Below are 16,990 nucleotides of genomic sequence, written 5' to 3'. Positions count from 1 at the left end.
AAGGGTCTGAATAACTGCAAGTTATTCAGTGCAACTTCAAAATCTGCTGTAGACTGGCAGGTGGAGAAAGGAGGGGAAACCAAAGAACACTGTCTAGTGTCTGAGGGCATATAGCATGGCAAATTGCTGATAGCACTGCCTCAGCGGTACACAGGCATACAGAATTAACCTGCAGGTAACTTTAAATCCATCCCAACTCAAAGAAAACTTAACATTTACTTTCATAACAGTTACGACAAGCAGCCAGACTAGAACATCTTTCAGCAAAATCTGTCTGTTCTCTCCTAGACTGAACAGAGGAAAAAGAAGGAACTCCTGCTCAACCTGGTACTAACTTCTTGTGAAGGTCACACTGCCACAGTGGGCACTGCTGCTAGTTCAGAGGAAGGACAGCAAAAAACTTAGTAAAGGTTCTCTCACCCAACTTCAAGTGTCAACATTAATAGACACGGATTTTGCTACAGGAGAAATGCATTAAAAAAAGAATACTTTAAGCTGTACAATGTCAACAGGCAAGACCATCTTTCTTATAGCTTGAACTAGCCACCTCCAAAGGAGCAGAGACATTTGGCCTACTTGGTGGGTTTAAAGTCTTCTTCCCAACAACAGGAACATGCCTCTGAAAACGCTTTCCTTTTCTTCAATAATTTATATTTTATGATTATCTAATGCTTCCCATTATTAGATCACATTCAGGGGCTGCCTTTAGCTTCCTAGTTTGGTCTGAATTTGATAGGCCAGGTAGCTACCTAAAATAGATCTTCAAAGCTGAAGTTGCAGGAAAAACATCCAAAAAAGGTCGTATTTTGACTGTCTAATAGTAAAAAAACCCAACAACTACACCACCACCTCATCTTATAAATTCAGGAAGCATGGACTTTGTGTGGTACCTCTGCTCTCCTTACAGAAGTACAGCCAAATGTGGACCAGCTTGGAGCTCCCAAAATTAAAAAGAAAAAAAAATTTAGGTTCATTGTCTCAGTTTTTCCAGATTTTATCTGTTAAGGTCTCTAAAGAATCAGATTGAGCTTTTCTGGATGACTGTCATGGCGATCAGTACTGACCAAACGTGTATACCCTACTCCTACAAAGCGATTGTGCGTGCTCTCTACAGTCCACAGTTACACATTAGTATGATGACTGGCATCCTTGTTACAAGTTACCTACCTGTTCACATACAGGCAAAGCCAAACTTTAGCCCACTATGGATACCTCTAAAGAAAGTCTTGCCAAAGTCATAGTCAAGAGTACAGGTGTTGGTGGGAGTCTGGAGGTACTGGGGAGCTGTTGGGACAGGAAGGGAGGAGGAACGAGGGCATGATTCCAGAGTTGACGAGTGTCAGGGCTGTCTTATGGAGATTTCCCACCTGGCTTCGTGCCATAAGACCCCATTCAGTCCCCTTATTAACTTGGGACAATTGTGTTCCCAGGCTCTGCACAGCTTACTGCAGTCCAGAGACGTACTTGAAAGGAAGGTCCTGCTAAGCACATGGAGTGCAGGCAGTCCCCAGAGAATTCCACAAAGAAATGTTGCCATGTCTAGGTCACAAATATTCAAATTCAAAGAGAATTGGCTCCATTTAGGCAGATTTTCATGTAACACTAAAACATCAGAGCTCAGCCAGAGGCCACCCACCAACAAATGTCAAGTAGATGTTCCAGTTCAGAGGTGCATTACAGTATTTCAAAGAAGAGACTGACATAAACAAAATGGCAGAGATTTATTAGAGTTTTACTTCTGAAAACAGATGAGGCATTTTGGCTGAAAGCTTTAAACAAAATTAAACTCAAGGCAAAGAAATGGCATAAAGTATTTCAGTCCAAAAGACCGGGGTTCAGAAAGTTATAAGCAACTGAATACAACGTCTCTTCAAAATTGTCTAACACCTCCTATTATCTGTGGCAGACATGAAGGAAGAACACCAGTGGGAACAATGACTCATGTGTGAACTCCCAGTGTCACTTATGCAGCAATGCACTTCGCTATAGAAGTTTACAGCTGTGCAACAAAATAGGACCCTTTGTCAATGACAAAGAGTCATGGCTATTCAAATTGTCCATTAAAGAGTCTGCCAGCGGACGGGTGAACAAGTAGACACTGTCGGGGTTATTTGTGTAATGGCCAATGTCAGGTTCAGTGAAATGACAGAGCAGGACGATCCAGCAAGCACAAATAAAATATAAAGCTTACCTTACTAAACATTGCAGCTATTTGTCTGCTCATTGAGATCATGTACCATAAACACTCTGCCATCTTGTTTCCTCCAGAAAACATTTCATGCAAGGCAAATCAGAGTAACCTTTGCAAACCTCAGAGGCATTATACTCAATTGCAAGACTTCAAAGCCTTCAGCTTGTACAATGGTACACTCCATCCTGAGAGTACAGAGTAGAGGCAGTGAACTAGAAAGTGAAGCAATATGGACATATACCATAGTCAATACTCTCTTAAGTTATTGCTTAAAATAAGGGACTCCCAGGCCCACAGTACGCAGGAACTACACTCCACAAGGACCAGGTAAGACACCTCAAAGAGTCTGAAGAGGAGAAAAAGCCCACTTCAACAGTAAGAAAACACAATGACCAGGAGAGGTTTTTCTTCACTCTTCCGGACATTCCATTTAACCTCCACTCACACATAAATAAAACCAGAAAGAGCTATGGCTCTTTACATCCAGTTACCATTGCTCAACTTCCACCACGGGCAATTTGAAGCATCGTAAAGCAACACTACATGCAGCCGGCCTAGTTTTGGAATACCTTTCAATATAGCCACACCTGGTCCAAAGTTATACCTTTGTCTAAATACTCAGTGTTTGTTGTGGGGTTGGTTTGGTTTTTGTTTGTTTGGGGTTTTGTTTATTTTGGGAGTTTTGTTTGGTTTTGTGAGGTTTTTTGTTTGCTCAGATTGGGTTTTTTTGTTTGTTTGTTTCTTTACAGAACAGACTTTAAGTATTATATTATATACTGTTATATTTTATATTATAGTATATAGTCTACTCTAGACTTTATAGAATAATGTTTAGTTGGAAGGAACTGTCAATGATCATCTAGCCCATCTGCCTGACCAATTCAGAGCTGACCAAAAGTTAAAGCATGTTATTAAGGGCATTGTCCAAATGTCTCTGAAGCAGTGACAGGCTTGCAGCATTAGCCACCTCCCTAGGAAGCCTCTTCCAGTGTTTGACCACCCTCTCAGTAAAGAAATGCTTCCTAATGCCCAGTCGAATCCTTCCGTGGCAGAACTCTGTGCTGTTCCCATGCATCCTCTCACTGGATAACAGGGAGAAAAGATCAGCGCTTCCCTCTCCAATTCTTCTCAGGAAGCTGGAGAGGCCAATGAGGTCATCCATCAGCCTCCTTTTCTCCAAACTAGACAAGCCCAAAGTCCTCAACTGCTCCTCATAGGACACTCCTGCCAGCCCTTTCACCAGCTTTGTTGCCTCCTATGGACACAGTCAAGGACTTCACCACGTTCCCCCAACAGATCTCAACGTTTGTATGTCCTTCCTACCCGAGGAGGGGGGAGAAAGATGCAAAAGTAGCAATAACTCCTTTAACAGCAGCACGTGTTGTCACCATGTAACACCCCAGGGATCACATACAAGTTTGGTATCACCAGCACCAGCAGTTGTGCTACTGTGGACACACTGCAAGCTTCAGCTCTCCAGATTACACACACACAGAACTTGGTTTCACCTCCTTCTCCTCCCTCACTTCGTAATACATGCCTTTGCTGCTGCTCCTCACAAAGGAAGTTCAACTCTATGCTCTTTCTGTGCACTCCCATAGAACAACCAAAGTACAAGAATACACAGTTCACTCCTATCTACTTACTTCCTGGATGTGTAGGATAAGTAAGCTGGCAAAGCCTTTTGAGCAGCAATTTTCTACATGCATTTATTTGAGCCCCAGGCTTAGCTCCTGCATTGAGGCATTAACTACCTATGCTGCCTGAAATGTTGAAGTACAACCACTTTCCATTAGAGCTAAACACATGGTTCAACTCCAAAGTTAGTACAAAGATCATAAAATACACATACAAAGCTAAATGAGTAGGAAACAAGGATCAGAAGCACTGGATTCATCTAAGCTTAAGGGATTTGCAAATGTTGCTGTATCAGCAGGCCTACCTAGCAAGATTTTGTAACAGAAAGGTAGCTGTGCACACTGATATTCTTTTCCCCATTTGGCTTCCATCACTGTCCCAAATTGAAGTCCAGATTTTTCTTCCAACAAAGCTGTATCTAGCACCACCATAACTCCTGCTACACAAACCATAGTCTTGACAGCACGGTAATGACAGCTAAGATCAAGACTACTTCTCCATGCCAATACCAAACTCAGCCGAGTTTGCGAAGCATTTCTTGATCACTCCTTATACCAGCACTATGGTGGTTTTGTAAAACAGAAGTACACACCGAGCATTAGGAATATATCTCTAGTAAGTCTCAAAAACCAATGGTCTGTGTTATATTTATGCAATAACGTATAATTAATTAACTATAACTCCAAACAAGGTTCCAGTCCCTGCACCATAACATTCCACAACAGTAATGTGGAGACACTGACCCCTGCCAAATACCTTCATGTATATTTTTCTCTAGTTCTGACAGTTTTCCTCCAGAATCAACCTGATCAAATATATTCACAAATTATCATCTTCCTGCTTTCATTATAGTTAATTGGAGAGCAGGTTTTCTACATGCAAACACTGGTTTGTAAACAGCCTAGCAAGTGCTGTGCAATCCATGTGAAAAGACACGCTGTACATATGTAGTATCACGATGTAATTCCATCCAGAGGTAGTTGCAAGAGTAAAACTCATATTCATTGCAAATCCTGATCCAAAGAAGAGTGTTCTTTGCCATTGTGAAGACAACTTACAGTGATTAATGACAGAAGTAAATATCCTTCAGAGGAGAGGCATCACCTGAATACTATCACACGCTATTCAGTGACTTAAGTACATCATCCTGCTGCCACAGAGCACCACTCCTGCCTCCTGACCCCGTCCAGGACACCAAAGGAACGTGCATAAGCTAGCAAGGCAGAAGAGAAGAAATTCTGTTAGTCACATCATCCATGATGTCAGCATGTTCTTAAATCAACAACTGCTAAATTACTGTCTTCTCCGAACTCAGCATGACTTGAAAAAAGACAGGGTACCATGCTGAACTCAGGACGCATGCTTTAGAGGTGCTAGCCTCACTGTTGGCAGGAAGCTTGGAAGCAGTAGGCTTTAAAGATGCCTCGACATCAACTTGCCGTGGAAACTGAAGAGCTTCCACAGAACTGCTCTCTGTTTTAGGAGTAAGCTGTACCCCAATAACTTTCTCACTAAATTAAATCAGTTTTATACTTCCTTGAGCAACAGCTCACAGTAGATCTACAAATTGCCTAGGAAACAGTTTTGGAAACCTTACTAGCACCTACTCCTATGTTTGCCTTTGGCAGAGAAAAGGTTTTGACTCATTTTTATGTTCAATTAATCCACAGTCACATTCTACGCAGACTGCTGGAAAAACTCAACTTGCTGGGAATGGTAACTATAATTACTGACCCTCTTCAAGTCAGCCAACATTAAATTGCAAAGTAGATTTTTTGGCATTTGAGGCATAACTTAATGGTACAAAGAAAAGCAAGTCTGAGTGTAGCAGAAGAAACCAAGCCCAACATTTGTGAGAACTCAGAAAATTAAATACAAGCAGTGTATTTAATTTAAGTACAGGAAAGACTTGAGAACAGACTCTGAACCAGGCCAGCCACTTTCTAGATCTATATTGTATAACAAAAAGGGCAAAACTACTTCTTTACACATCTTTGCTGTATCAAACTTTAGTCTGTCAAACCATTAGTATTAAAAAAGAACATAATTTCATAGTAATGAACAAATAATAAGCCACAGCTGTACGGCATTTCATCTCGACATAACAATAGTCTCTTTTCTCCACAATTTTCAGGTTTGCTTTACTCATTCTTCTCTGGGATTGTAAGGAAAGAAACAAATAGTTTCAGTGCCTCTGCATTTCTCAGGAAAACAGAAAACACCACTGCAGGCATCCCATTAAGAAACTTGTGTGAAATTATACATGCCTCTCTCAATGAAACTGGCAAATCAAGATTCTTTTCACTTATGACAGGCTTCGAAGGAACTACAGGGATGACATATTCCTCAACCATGCACATAGTATTAGTATGCCATGTTAACTTTACTAGCATTGAGATTTGCCTTATAGAATCACAGGATGGTTTGGGTTGGAAGGGACCTTAAAGATCATCCAGTTCCCTGCCAGAGACAGGGACACCTTCCACTAGACTAGGTTGCTCTAAGCCCTGTCCAACCTGGCCGTGAACATTGCCAGGGATGGGGCTCTGTGTGGATGGAGTTCTGGTATAAAACTGATCAGTCTCTCATATGTGAACTAAAGTTTAAAAAACTATTAGAGAATTCATGGGCTATGTAGATCTCTTGCAGTCTTTGTTTCTACTGCTACACAGTCAAAATAAGGGAATTATCTGCATAACTGAAACAAAAGACTATTTTATAAAATGGTAATTTTTGAGCCTATGAGCAAGAACTTACAGGACTAAAACTAAAGTCATTTGCATCTTAAGAACCATTTATGAAATAGATATAAACTGCAAATCTTCAGCTTATCCATTACCATTTATGATGCTCAGGGAGAGTATTTTCTACCCAAATAAACCAACTGTATTGCTGAAAACAGAGCTGTAAAGTTTCTCTGGAGCTCATTAGCAACAAGGATTTCCAAATGTCAGTTAAATATAGATAGCCTCAAAAAGACAACTGATGATACATTACTATGCTAATTTTTTCCATTCTTAAAATTCTTTTCAAAACTCCTTGTAAAAAAAAAAAAGCCAAAAAGCACTCAAGGGAAAAAAGAAATACTAACAGTGATCAGCAGATATGGGGAAGGGACAAATCAAACACAAAGCAGGGAGATTTCAAACTTTCAGACCCCTGCAGAGTTGACCCCTAGAAACTGCCTTCTAGACCTAGTCCTGGAAACAAGCATAAGTTTAATTAACAAAAGGTCAGGTTTGCCTGAATCACATACATTTCTATGGTCCACCACAGAACAAAGTGTTTTCCCTACACCACATGCCATACTGAATCTAAGTCCAAACCTTAATCTAAAATACAAGGTGACTACTACTTTTTCCAGACACAAGTTACTCTGCTGGCCTGGACCTTAATGCCCTAACCTCACTTATTCTGCTCACAACTCTTAGACAAACATCCAAATAGAAAACTTGTTCAATGCAAGTGCTCACCAGTCCTCCACACAAGCAACTCTGAGCTATAGATGAGTGCAATGACTTGATAGTTTCAAATTTTAGTCACATTCCTTCTGACAAAAACATTGAAAATCCTTTAACAGATGCTTCACTCCCAGAGGAGTTTGAGAGAACAAAACCATGTCATATGCATATAAGGACTAATAGTTCTACCGACAAAAATGCTAAATCCTCTAACAGATGCTTCAGACCCCAAGGAATTTGGGAGAACAAAACCATATCATCTGCACATGACAACTGACACTGGTCAACCCAGACTCATAAGGCAAAGCAGTTTTCTCCCTTCTTATAGCACAACCGTTTCAGCATTATAAGAATTAGAATTTGACAGGTTTCCAGATTTTGCTTTTCAGTGCCAGTAACGGGAAACAGAAGATCAGCAGGTCAAGCTGAAAGAGTCCTTGTATTTATTCAAGGAAGTGTTGCTGAAATATAATGCAACGGGCGATAAGAATACCTCTATAATATAGATTACCGTGTGGATTTACTGAATTTGCAAACATTTTAACTGCAACATGAAAGCACCATAAGAGAAGTTATTTTGGAACTGTCATACAGGAGGACTAATTTCTAAGCTATCTTTATTATAACGAACAAAAGATCGTTTTTATGCTTAAAGTGAGTACATTAACAGGAATTAGGCAATCTGTATTTCTACATTTTTACCAGTGCACAATATGTTAACCTTTCAGAATGAGGACTTTTTTCCAAAAGTCCTTGTCACACATTCTCTTCTAAAACCAACTAAGTCACCAAATGACCCCACCAACAATTCCTATGTTATAATCCAGGGTGTGACATAACTTTTGTTAATTGCTAAACCAGGCTATAAGCTAATAATATGAGCAAATACAAACAGGGAGACAATGCACACATCCTCTCCCAGAGTCAGTATTTTGCAATTCAGGGCCTTAAACCAGAGCTTGTACCTCAGCATCCTCCAGGATTAACGGAATTTTTAACCTCATAATACTAATCTAAATTATTACGTATAGTTCGTTTTACATCTGTAAGAACCAGAAGCCCTGTTATCAAATTTCTTGCTTCCATAAATAAGGCATCCAAGTCTTAAGGACAACAGATTTGCAGAACTTCTTCAGTAGACAGATCACATACATTTTTGAAGGTAAATCTGGTCTGATACCTAGACTTGAAATCCAATTTACATCCAAATCTACCCAGCATCACGACAATCTGCATTAAGGCCTTGACCTACTCATCCCATCACATACCCCAGCCCACCCTCTTACAGTGACACCAGCAGCCAGAGTTAGTCTCCCTCAACAAGCCACCACCATCTATCCCAAGAGGAAAAAAGAAAGGAGAACATCATGGATTAAAACAACGGATTGATTAAAAAATGAGAAACTCTGACAAGAGAATCTGGGGACCCCAAGTGCATAATAATACACATACAATTTAGGATAGGTCAGACAGAAGCTTTATTAACTACGATCACAGTGAGAGAACATTAATAGCACCTCTCCCAGTTCTCTGCCAAGTGGTCACGAAGACCCAACTTATATACTACTTCAGAAAATGGAAAAAAACAATCATTTCAATGTTAACAAGAGCAGGGACCCATCCCTGGGTCGGATGGACTCCTGAAGTTCCTTGCTAAACAGCCACAATTCTGAGGAGGACTCAAGCAGCAAATAACATGACAATACGGAGAGATGGTTTCAGTAGAGCCTACAGGAGTGGCAGAGCCACACGATATCACCCTGGCTCACAAGTGGAATGGTGGAAACAATCACAGGCTGATAACTTACAGTTGAAAGCAATGTTCTTTTAGTAAAGATAAGAATGAGAAGTCTGGCTAAGAGGTTAAGTATTAGTAATTTTAACAGCACAACTGTTTGACAGTTTAAGAATACGTAGTTATTTTCCTCTTTCAAGCCCTAAGTAAGACCAGTATATAAGAAATGAGATGCACAAAGTCTAAAATACTGCAACACAAAGATGAACAGAAATTTGAACTTACTGGGAAAGTTTTAAATTAAAAAAAAAAAGTGTTTAGGTAAAATTGCTGGTTTAAGTACTCATCCAGCACATCTGAAGGAATAAACTGCAAATCAATTTTAAAATGCTATTTGTATATTTAATTGAATTCCACTTTCTGTCCAAGTGAAGTTTAACATTTGTTTAAAAAAAAAGAAGTATGTAATTCACCATTCCCCAACAGAAATGTGAAAATTAAAGATCTAGGAAAACAAAGCATCAACTAAGCAGCATAAGTGTTTAACCAAATCTATCACGCAAAGAATCCAGTCAACTCAAGATTAAAGATAATTTGCAGTCTAAAATTGATTCACTTTATCCATATGCTACTTCAAAAGAACAAGAGACCTCTTACTGCACTAGTGAAATGATTAAAATATCTCCGTCTTCACAGAGGCCAAACGTAAAAGCTCTCCAAAAACAAAGTTTAGTAATGGGTATTTTTTCCATAAGCGGGGCAGTCAGTAAATCAGACTCTGCTGCACATGCCTTATTCTGCAAAACCAAAAACCTAAGGTAGAGAGGCACAGTATACAGGTAGGTATAATAGCAGATACACCCAAGCAGACAGAATTCGAGGCATCAGAAGCTCTGAGACATCTTGGAAATGGAAGTCTGGAGTTCTTTTCAAGAAACAGGGGACTTGCAGGTCTGCCTTATTAAACACATTCATCCTTAGCTAGCCAAGTTCCACGAATAAAATTATGTCAAACTGGCATCAACAATCACCACAACTTAAGATTTTGTTACTGAAGGCCAAATATTCCAAGAGATTCTCTCAGTCCTAACTCATTCAGCTGCAGTCCTTGAGTCTCTACTAGCCTAATGGCAACCTGTAAAGGGTGCTAAGTGACAGCCTTTTTTATCCCAGAATTACAATTCTTAATCCTATGACTGACATTTGGGCTTTGCACAATGAGGCCCAAATGATTTCAGCTGGGAGCCAGGCTGACTGTTGCGTTATAATCAGGATTCATTCTGCTGAGGAGGAACAAAACTGTTAACAGATTCAGTATTGCAGAAAAACTTTTTCCAATTGTTTCTACTGTACTTCAATTTTAAAACACTCTTTGAAATTTCACCTCGGTAAATGCACTCCAATGAGAAATTGCTGAAGCACTTCCAAACACTAAGTTTCTAGCTGTAAGAAACTGGTGCTCACTAGTGCAATATGTATTGAGATACAACAGTATTCTAAGAATGCCCTGTGCATCTTCAACAAGAGTGAGAATATTTAGTCTAAAACCTGGGGTTTATAAAGAGACCTTGTACACTGCACTGATTCTTTTTCTTTGCTGCCGCAAAAAGAATACTCCTGACCTCTTTGACTCTTCAACTGGTGTAGAGACCCCAGCTTTCACAAGTAAGGACTACTGGTTTAAATACTTCAGCTGATAACAGAGTACACAATCAAGTAGTATCCAGCTAGCCAGGAACACACCGTATACGGCTACATAAAGAAAATACTTCAGACTCCCCAAGAAGTATTACTTATCTTGGCAGCCTCCATCTCCCCCTCCTTCTTATCCCAGTCTTTCAAAGATAGGGTTTAAATGCTTTACAGCTGTCCAACATTAAGGCTGAAGAATTCAACAACCACGGCTGTGTAAAAGCACAGGGTGGAAAGCAACTCCCATGTTATCCAGGAATTCAGGACCAGTCCCGATCTAGAAGAGGCTCCTGGCTGCAAACTTCTTTAATAAAATCTGGGTAAGGTCCCAAGAGCAGATAAACCTGTAAAATTATTCTCCCTTCCAGATAATTCCACAAAGGAATTTCTGTCATATAAACTAGTGCAGACCATGCCTAACTGCACTGAGTTTTAGCCAACCTCTCCACAGCCAAAAATACCGACTACCGCCACTGCACGCATTTTCTTACTGAGACTTTCAGGTGGTCTGCATAATCCTATACCCACGGAGTTAGTGAGCCATTTCGGATTTCCTGAAACTGAACTGCACATTAGATGATTCACCAATTAGTGTATTCATGAAGCTCTAAAAAGCAATCGAAATTTCATTTTTGTGGAAAAATTTAAGAGATGTCCAGCTGTATGCATGGAGAGAGCATGTGGGCTTCTCTCCTTTATTTAACTTCACTAACAGCTATGTTAGCTGGTGAAAAATATTCAGTGTGTCAGAGTTAATTTATAGAGCTGACAAAGTATAAGGGCTCCAGAAGGTATAGCATACATTTACTAAATTTTAAATACAACATTTTAACTAGATATAGCTCAAAGATTAAAATAACTGTCCAACAACCAAACCACACAAACACGTAGCATTTCAGGGTGCTTCTTATTTAATGGAGCAACTGCATGTTTGCTTCAAACTAATGCATAGGTTCACAGTTTTGGAAAAGTTGATAATCCTTCTGACCCCAAACCCCATAAAGCAAAATACAAGGGTTTTTTTAAACTAGGCAGACACCTTTAGAAGACAGTGGGCACGATGAGATGGAGGGGAGGCACAGGAAATTTCCCAACACAACCAAACCTTGTGGCCTTAATGAAGCCTCTAGGCATAAATGCCACAACATAGTACTAAGTGCTTATTTCCCCTTAAGGCTGAAGAAACCTACCAAACATAGCTCTTGGGCAAACTAGAGGCAAGGAAATAAGCCTAAAAGAGACAGCTACTCAAGAATGATTTAACAAGCCAGCCTATTCCAATGTTTTGGAATAGGAATCAGTATTTTAGGAGTTCATGGTGAAGCCTTTACATCAAAAGTTCTTTTATTTATTCGACAAAGTTAAGAATGTCCATTTTGGTGAAGAAAAAGGTATCTTGTTTAGATTTGAAGTTTGCTTTCACTATTTGTAGCACTGAATTAAACATCACCACTTTAGATCAACCTACACTTTGAAAGTTACACCTTGAATCCCATCTATCAAAAACAAAAACAAAAAAAATCAAGCTATTTAGTAACAGGCTCTTACAGAACAAGGTGGTTTACAACTGTTAACAGAAATCATCACTATCTTTTGATTAGACTAAAATACATCTTAGTTCAAACACCATGAACATGATCAGAAAAACGCATGATACACCATCTTGAGTTACGAGTCCATCAGGGAAACACATGAGTTGCCACACTGAGTTCAATGAATAGTCATCCCTCTAGAACCTTGCCACAGAATGACAGGTTCCACATGTTTTAAAGATTAAAAAACCACCCCAAACCTTTCTAAAAGAACACAGTTATTTCTAATCCCTTCCATCTGTTCTCTTTCTTAGATGTACCTGCCATCATAAAAAGAGCAACAGAGGAGAAATTCTAGATAGCCCTCCAAGGACTAACCCAGCCATTTTTCCAATGCTGTCATATGTATGAAGTCATGTCAAGCTATTGCATGCTACCCAGCTGTCTGAATTCACTAGCTGGTTGTACTGCTAATGCAATTCTGAAATCAGAGTAGATGCGAGACATCTAAAAGACCAACTGGAACAATCCGAACACACTTAGCAGCTCAGTCCATCAGGTCCCAAAGTTTTGTTTTCCCTTCTTTGTAGTTTGCTTTGGACTGACAAAGAACGCACCCCAAAAACACAGCTAATTCACCCTGCCATACTTATTAATGCACAAAACCCACAACGTAACAATAAAATATGTTCTGACAGAGCTAAGGCTACTGCACTGATACCAGGCCCACTTGAATATCCTGGTTTTCAGATTGACAACTGAATGAATTAGGAGGCTGTTAACTTGGAAAGTTGCCTTCGTCCAGCACCTCCCTGTAGCAATCTCATTAACTGGGGATATTCAAGGTAATAGGGGTTATGTTCAGGGCTGCATGACATCTTCAGCAGGAAGCCCTGAACAGCACAAACCTTGCATGTCACAAGACCTTGAGGTGTGCGAACCACACCTCAAGATTTCTATAGCTGTAACACAGTTTAACTATGAAATTGCCCTAATGTCATCTCTGCGCACACCTGTGGCCCATGTGAGAGCTGAACCCAGAAGTTAAGAGACCTGAGTAAGGCAAACAACATTTAGGGGCTATGATGTACTCCACGGTCATTACCTAGTCACACAACCCCAACTTCCCTTCCTGAAATGGACTTATGAAAGGACATTCCATTCTCCTCGATAATTCACTGGACTCAAGCCTTCCGGCACCCATAAATTACAGTCTTCATGTTGCACAAATACACTCTGCAGGGTGGAATGGGACTAAAACTGCTCTTTCGTAAGAGTAGTGTATCTTGGAGGAAGAGCTCTAAACTAGAAAGTTAACCAGGTTTACAAGAAACAGAATTAGGCTTCTATACAATCCCATAATTAAGATAAAAGCACTTCTAGAAAGGCACATTAAGACACTGATTCTGTAAAGAAGTTTATACTAAAGGGTCCAGCAAGTGCGCAATCTCTTTTCAGTACTGGGTCCTGACTCATAATATTAAAATCAAAGTGAAACTACTCTAAAGTTCCATTTTAAATGATAATGCACTTTAACCCCAGTAAAATATTTTCCGTGGTACCTGCAACCACAGAAGGGTCTTTTTTGCTATTCACAAAGAAGGAAACAAGAAAAAAGTGCCCTGACACGCAACTGCTCATCTCTAAGGGAATTTTAAACTTAATTACACAAAAGATGTCAAGATAAAGTAATAACTTTAGAAAACAGAACACTCAAATGTCTTTAAAGCATGTGAAGCGTTCAAATAGCCATGAAAATGCAATTTAGCCTTCTGCAGAGAGTTTTAAAGCCAGGAAAAAGCTCTCGACATTTTCACTCTCATCTTGATATCCAGTTCACCTGTTTGCTGAAAGGGGCAGACCAATTTAAAGAGATAACCAGTCAACTTCTGTGCAAGTTTTTGGAACATGTATTTTTAAATAAGGTTATATAAATACGAGCTTTAGTAGCACTTTCCAGTCATACAATCTCCATGCAAAGAGTTGAGTTGGGCCACATCTATCCCCAAAATATTTTCTTGTAATAGGAGTATACTGCACCAACAAAAGCACCGCTGAAGTTGTTACTGTTTGTTGTTACCTTTACCAAACTTACAAACTATACTGGAATCAGCTTCAATGGGAAAGCACAGTCAGTGTCTTAAGAGGGTTTTCATGGCGTGGCCAGGGACCATACATCACATAGAATCACATAATCAATCAGGTTGGAAAAGACGTTTCAAGTCCAACCCTTCCCCCAGGACTGCCAAGTCAACCCCTAACCCATGTCACTAAGGACAAATGATGGCATATGGCATCCCATATGATGATCAATCTAGAACGTGTATCTTACAATCATAGAAACATTGCAGAAAACTTCAACAAGCTTTAGAGGAGACCGAAGGGGAAAAAAGAGATAAAAGAGAAGCTTCTGTAAGTATTCAGGGAATGGAAATGTAACTATTGTACATGCTGTGTTCACAAGAATACACGCTCAGATGACACAAACCCGATGAAACAAACGTATCAGAGTCAGAATGTATTCCATGGGATTAAGCTATTGTGATTCTGTGCAAGCATTGAATTACAAAGTTAACAGTAGCAGAAATAACACGATTTACTGCTTCCACAATTCCAAGAAACCATTCACAACTCCGAGTCAGATGCATGTAAAGACTTTTATGAGTTTTGCATCAAAACTTTTATGGGCGCTCACAGCCTGACACTTAACGTGCCACCCTCCACAGAAGGGGTTAACAGTCGCTTCTGTGCCCCGAACACTCAAAGGGGCTCTTTTGCCTGGGTGATTTCTACACTGACAAACACCCGTGCAAGCTCGACTGGAGGAGCTACCGCCCCGCTCCTGCACCAGCTACCGAATTAACCTGGAAGCCCGGAGGAGCGGCGGTCAGAGTCGGGGCACCCCCACCGCCCGCCTCGGGGAGCCGGCACCGCACTGGGGCAGCTTGAACCCCGACCCCTTGGGGCTCCGCTACCAACACCACACCTCGCCTGGGGCCGCCTCTCTCAGGAGGGCGCTGGGACCGAGCGGCGCTGCCCCTCGCCCCGGGGCGGCCTCCTCCCTCACGGGCACCCCGGCCCGGCCAAGCCCCGCGGCGGCACTCCGCGGCCGAGCCCTCCCCCTCCCTTCCCCCGGCTCCCTCGGGCGCTGGCTGCCCGCGGCCGGGAGACGGTGGCAGCTCCGGCCGCGGAGCCGGGGCCGCGGCCTCGGCGGGCAGCAGCGGGGCTGCGGGGTAGGGAGCGGCCGCCTCTCGCCGCCGGGGGGCGAGCGGCGCAGGTCCCGTCCGCCAAGCCCCGACCGGGAGGCACCTACCTCTGCGCCGCGGCGGGGACAGCGACGCCTCAGCGCCGTCCCGGCGGCCCCGACATCCTCCGGCGCCCCGCCCGGGCCCGCCGCCTGCCGCTCGGCGCGGACGGAGCGATCCGCGGAGCCCCCTCCCCGGCCCCCCTCCGCCGAATGGAAAATAGCTCCCCGGGCCCCGGAGCGCACAGAGCGGGAGCGACACCTCGCCAGCCAATGAGGGCGAGCCTGGCCCTCGGCACAACCAATGGGAGCGGCAGGCCGGCTGAGGCGGGGCATCGCCCAGCCTACCGGGCCGCGGCGCTGGGACTGACCCGCTACGATGTCTCCGGCTAGGCTCCATTGGCGACCATCTTGGAGTGGGGCACGATGCCCAATGTGGGAAGGGGCTCTCCGGCGGCCATTTTGGGTTCGGGCGCGGGGCGGGACTGGGTCAAGCGGCGGGGGCCGACGGGAGGAAGCGGCGCGGTTCGAGGCGGGGATTCGGGCTGGTCCGTGCCCGGCGTGTGCCGGTGGACGCGGGATCAGCAGCCGGGCCCGAGCTCACCCCTGAGGCTCGGTGTCAGAATAGGAACGGCGGTGGGGCTGGCCAAGCCGTGTACCCACCCGCACCCCCGGCATCCGAAATCCCCCCCCCCCCCCCCCGGGACGGGCAACGCTCCGTGCCGCCGCTCTGCCAGGCCTTGGAAGGTCTGGAGGAGCGCTCGGAGCAGCCCCGGGCTGGGCTGGGTGCCTGCTAACGAGGTGGCTGGCATAGTACCTGCTGCGGAGCTGCTCCCTGGATAACGCCACCAGCTGCCCCAGCGCTGGATCTGAAGTCCAGTGGCTCCTTGTAAGCAGAAGGGACTAGCGAATGCTTACAGAGACTTCCGAAGAGATGTGGGTATTGCTGAGAGCAATGCCCTGTTCAAAACAGCTCCTTTTCCTCCCTCTGTATAATGGGGAGCAAGCTCACTGCTCGGCTCAAGCACAGATGAAGTGTGTTTGATCACATCAGACAGAGGAATCACTCGTTGCTGCACCAGTACAAAAAGATAACTTGGCATTGCAAGCAACGGAGCGTGACTTGTCTTCCTGCATGTAGCACATAAACCAGGATGCTGCGGTCTGAGGGTGGATGGTTTGGTGGGGAAAAACCAGTTGGATCACCAGGCTTGGAGGGTCAGGGGCAGTGGGCTGTACTCTGCTGGCGGTAGGGAGTGGAGGACTGCAGGGGCCAGCTCTGTGACACCTTTCTCAGTGACTTGAGGAGGATGGGAGTGCATGCTCATCAAGTTTGCAGGTAATGCCAGAGTGGGACAGTGGAAGGACAAGTGAAAGGGAATTCAACAAGTCCAGCACCTGGGAAGGAAGAGCCCTCTGCAACAGTACAGACAGGAAAGGACATGGGGTCTTGGTAGACAGCAGGCTGGCCACAAACCAGCACTGCGTCCTGGCAGC

General features: G+C 43.1%; 1 protein-coding gene across 1 annotated transcript in view; it reads right to left on the bottom strand.

The window, feature by feature from the left end:
- Window positions 1–15,767, bottom strand: part of SOCS5 (suppressor of cytokine signaling 5) — a 33,382-nt gene extending 17,615 nt beyond the window's left edge. Inside the window, exon 1 of the mRNA XM_062637011.1 lies at window positions 15,563–15,767. The gene's annotated coding sequence lies outside the window, so the exon portion shown is untranslated. The remainder of the gene's footprint in view (window positions 1–15,562) is intronic.
- Between the last annotated feature and the right edge of the window lie 1,223 nt (window positions 15,768–16,990).

The sequence above is a fragment of the Pezoporus occidentalis genome, unplaced genomic scaffold (genome assembly GCF_034315485.1).
Source record: "Pezoporus occidentalis ecotype Australia unplaced genomic scaffold, CSIRO_AGI_Poc_V1 ctg50, whole genome shotgun sequence".
NCBI lineage: Eukaryota > Metazoa > Chordata > Aves > Psittaciformes > Psittacidae > Pezoporus > Pezoporus occidentalis.
This window is presented reverse-complemented; position numbering and strand designations above follow the sequence as displayed.